The sequence below is a fragment of the Rhinopithecus bieti genome, unplaced genomic scaffold, assembly GCF_001698545.2.
Source record: "Rhinopithecus bieti isolate Rb0 unplaced genomic scaffold, ASM169854v2 scaffold_36959, whole genome shotgun sequence".
In the NCBI taxonomy this organism is placed as follows: Eukaryota; Metazoa; Chordata; class Mammalia; order Primates; family Cercopithecidae; genus Rhinopithecus; species Rhinopithecus bieti.
In genome coordinates, this window is record NW_016816945.1 from 3,528,439 (window position 1) to 3,533,438 (window position 5,000).

Sequence of the window (5,000 nt, forward strand, 5' to 3'; positions counted from 1 at the left end):
AAAACACAAAACATAGGGATGCCAGCACCCCTAGTCATTTTCCAATGAGCATTAGTCCTAGAGCATCCTCTATGGTCCTAATGCTTATTCCTTTCCAGGGTGCGTAAGCACCCATGGACTTCTGCTTATCGAATTAGTTATGCTCACCGACATAGCAGTCCTGCACCTGTTTTCCCAACTTTCTTGACTACAAAGGGGTCTGGGCTGCAGGATTCTAGTGGTCCTTTACCAGCATGTCCAACATTGCCTTTGCACTCAGAGGTGAGTTCTAGAGCTGGGCTGGGTTCCTGAGTATTTCATAACAACCCAGTTGCATTCCATAAATAATTCTTATGCAAATTCATTTCAGAGAGGGTTTAGGTAATGCTTTGAGTCAGGATTTAGAATTTTTTGATTCTGTGAGTACTTTCAGGCTTGGCTGAGTGCAAACAGCTCACAAATTTGAGCAGACCAGTTATTAGGCAATTTTCCTAACTCCTTCTACAAGAGTTTCCCTATCAATTGCTGAACACCCATTGCGTGTTTTTTTTTTTTTTTTTTTATCTTTTCTTAATCACCCAGGTGGAAACATCTATCATCCTGTCCTGAAGGGAGTTCCTCCTATGTCTGGTCGAACCTTTCTATGGTAATTAAGTTTTAAATCCCCTGGAAACCTGCTAGGTTAAGGGAATTTTCAGTGGTTAATGTTAAATCATCTTTTTCTAACAGAATAGCCCCATACTTTAAGAATGGGTTAGTAAGCTACCTTTTTGCTTTTTTTTTTTTTTTTTAAACTTAGGATAGCTTTGAACTGGTAGGCGTGCTCACAATGAGGTTTCCTCTAAAGGTTATTTTTTCTACTTTCTTCTGCTAGCAAAGCAGTTGCTGCTACAGATTGAATGCATTTGAGCTATCCACGAGTTACAGGTTTAAGGATTTTTGATAGGAAGGCTACTGGTTGTCAGCGGTCTCAGTGCTTTCTGGCTAATCCCTTGTTCACACTGACAAGATAGTATTGGAGTATTATAGGGTCATGGAGAAGACCTTCAATTATCAATTATAGGTTTTAAATTTACCCTGGCTTTTAAAGGAATAGGGTACACTTCTTTAGTTGTATACTTTTTTTCCTTTTTGGATTCTGGAAACAGTGGAAGGACGTTTGCTGTCCTCCCTGCTGGATTATAGTTATGGCAAATTGCCACGCTTCAATGTCTCCCTCCGCTCTAGTCTTTTGAATAGAATTTTGGACAGCACCACCAATTGCTCCAGTTTTTAATGTTGTAACTACAGGAGTTTTTTTGTTTTGTTTTGTTTTGTTTTTGAGACGAAGCCTCTTTCTCTCGCCCAGGCTGGAGTACAGTGGCGCCATCTAAGCTCACTGCAAGCTCCGCCTCCTGGGTTCACGCCATTCTCCTGCCTCAGCCTCCCCAGGAGCGGGGACTACAGGCAGCTGCCACCACGCCCGGTTTTTTTTTTTTTTTTTTTTTTTTTGGTAATTTTAGTAGAAACGTGGTTTCACCATGTTAGCCAGGATGGTCTCAATCTTCTGACCTCGTGATCCACCCGCCTCGGCCTCCCAAAGTGCTGGGATTACAGGTGTGAGCCACCGTGCCCAGCCAGAAGCCATAAGTTTTGTAGCTAATTCATCTTCTCATCCATTGAGGGGAGAGACAAGGTGGCCTTTCACTGAACTCAGCAGGTGGAGCAGACAGGCTAGTAAAACATTTTCAGTTTCCCTTTTAATTTCCTCCATTTCCAGTGCCTCACATTCAGAATCTGGAGTTAGTTTACACTCGTCCTCATCTGAATCTGGCTCCTCATCTGTTTGAAAAGGCTCAAGAGCTGCTTTTATTAGCGCCTACATTGACCAAACAGACTGGAATTTTGCGCCTTTTAAAAAATCTCTGCCAATTCTCTCCTATTCATCTAACTCCATAGTCCCTTGTTCCAGGAACCATGGGCAAAACTGCTTTACTGTACTGAAGAGTAGTAACAAATTCCGAGTACTAAATGTCACTCCCCCTCTTCGTAATAAATGACTTAAGAACTTTAAGCAGGACGTCTGCTTTCACTTTGTCCCATTTTTACCCTGATTCTTGTGAGCATTCAGCTTTCCTGCCGAGCTTTCTTTTAGACGTCCTCGGTGTCATTTGACTATGCATCCTCCACGTTCACATGCTCTACCATTCATTCATCCGGGTCTTTGTTGCCCCACGTTGAGTGCCGGAAATGTTGGAGTGATCACACCCAATACCAGGTCATGGGGGTGACAAAGTCTGGTGGAGTGAAAGGATTAGAGAAAAAGACAGTTTGAGAGAGAAATGTGAGACACCGGGAGGCTATTGCTTTCATGGAGACTGCGAACTCCCCGAGTGCTGGGAACCCACAGTATTTATTGGTAATCCAACAAAGAAACAGATGATAAGAATGTGGAGGTCAAAAGGGCACGTTGCATTAAGCACATGATTTACAGTTGTTATGGTTTAGCATTTATATGGAACATGTTCTGGTACTTTAGATAATGGAAATAGGAGCCTAGGAACCTAGGAGCAAGGAGCCAGCAAGTCTAGACACATTCCAGAGGACATTAGGCAAGCCCTGCCTCAGTTTCCCTCCCAACACTCAACTTTTTCCCAGCAGCAATTGCACTAAGAGTTAGCACTAAAATGAGACAAAGCATGGAGGAAACATGCAACCAAACTAGGAAAAAAAAAGTGAAAGTGAAATATCACAAATTATATACTTCCTATCATTTTTATTATAATAACTTAAAGACTGTCATTGTATTTTTATCTGTGTAGTTTTGTAAATATACCTATTCTATAATAATAGATACAGAATAACCAGGTACAATCTACCCTATTTCATTTTATATATCAGCTTGTTCATTTTTAATTTTTATATCTTCTTTATAGATATAAGTATTAAGAGAGAAGGGAATACATTATTTTGCTCTAATTACTGTAGAAGTGTGCCTGGTAGAAGAAGCAATTGTGAATGTTAGTCAAATAAGCAAATAAATAAGGAAAATATTATGACTTTCGTGCTGTGGTGATTATGGTATTGTGTCAAGGTATAACATTTCCAAGAACCTTATGGGTAAACTATATTTAAATAGCATCATTTATTTAAATGTTTTTCTAACATAAGCAAACATAAAAAAATGCATGTTTCAAGATTACACAATGTAGACATAAATGAAATTCAAATATTATAACAATCCTTAATAAAATGGCAAAAAGTTATGCTATTAGTATGACACTTGTTTCAGACACAAGAAAAGACACTTGACTTAATTTTCTTTTAAGTACATACTTGTGAAATAAAACTAAATGTATTTAGCTAGAGATATCATTAAAGTAAATCATTAAAATACATTTTATTAGCCTCTTTTAAAGACACTGTGTTTCAAAGGAGTTAGTGATATTTGGTGTTGCTTAGCAACATGAGCTTTGGAGCAATACAGACCTGGGTTCAAATTCAAGTCCTGCAATATTTATGTAACTTTGGACAAAATATTAAACCTTAAAAGCTTTGATACAATTTTCTATAAAATATAATAATAATGCATAACTTTCTGAAGAATATATGAGATTATACACAAAAAATGTTTAGCATTTTGCTTATTTAATCACTATTGTTATTATTACTATTATTAATGGCAAAAATTTTGATATGAGTTTGTTAGCATCTTAATTTATATGAAGAGTTCAGAAAGTTTTCCTGTGTTGTCTGCCCTATCTGGAAAACAATACTTGAAACCTGGGGCTATGGGCTATGTAAAAATTGACCTCATAATGTTTCTCCAAGTATTTGTTTATTCATTATTTTAACAAATAGCTTGAGCAATATCTGAATGTGAAAAGCTTTAAGTTGTGAAAAATGCAATGAATTGAGGAAACAGAGTAGGAGTCTTAACAAAGGCAAGTGAATGAGTGATTGTGGTGTCTAAGATTCACGTGCTGCTGTGTATTGAAAATCTTGAATGTCAATAAGGATAAAATACAGAGGTGCACTAATAGCATTATGAGTGAGATCATATTAATCATGTATAACAAAATCATATTAGTAGAATGAATATGTGAGAAAAGTAGAGATGTGATATCAAAGCAGAGATACCACGTAAAGGACATCATCTCCTTTACTTTTTATTTATTAGATTATAAGATTTCATCCTTTTTTATCACTTTGGATTTATTTTTTCTCTATTTAAAATTGATACATAATAACTGTACTCATTTATGTGGCACTTGTGATAATTTGATAGAAGCATACAATGTGTAATGATCCAATCAGGGTAGTTGGGATATCCATAACCTCAAACATTTATCCATTGTTTGTGTTGGAAACATTCTAAATGTTCTATTTTAGCTATTTAAAAATATACAATACATTGTTGTTCACTATGGTCACCCTACTGTGCTATCAAACATTAGAACTTATTCCTTCTCTCCAACTGTATGTTCGTACCCATTAACTAACTCTTTTCACCCTCCTCACCCTTCCCAGCCTTTGGTAATTGTTATTCTACTTTGTCCTTCCATGGGATCAATTTTTTAGCTCCCATATATTAGTGTGAGCACATGTGATATTTGTTTTTCTGTGTCTGGCTTATTTCACTAAACATAATGCTCTCCAGTTCCATCCCTGTTGCTGCAAATGGCAGTATTTCATTATTTTCTTATGGTGGAACAGTATTTCACTGTGTGTATATACCACATTTTCTTTATTCATTCATCCATTGATGAAAACTTAGATTAGTTTCAAATCTTAGCTATTGTAAACAGTGCTGCAACAAATGTGAGAGTGCAGATATCTCTTTGACATACTAATTTCTTTTCTTTGGGGTATATTTCCAGGAGTGGGATTGCTGGGTCATGTAGTATTTCTAGTTCTGATTTTTTTGAGGAACCTCCATACTGTTTTCCATAGGGGTTGTACTAATTTACATTCTTACCAACAGTACGCAAACATTCTCCTTTCTCTGCATGCTCATTAGCGTCTGTTATTTTTTGTCTTTT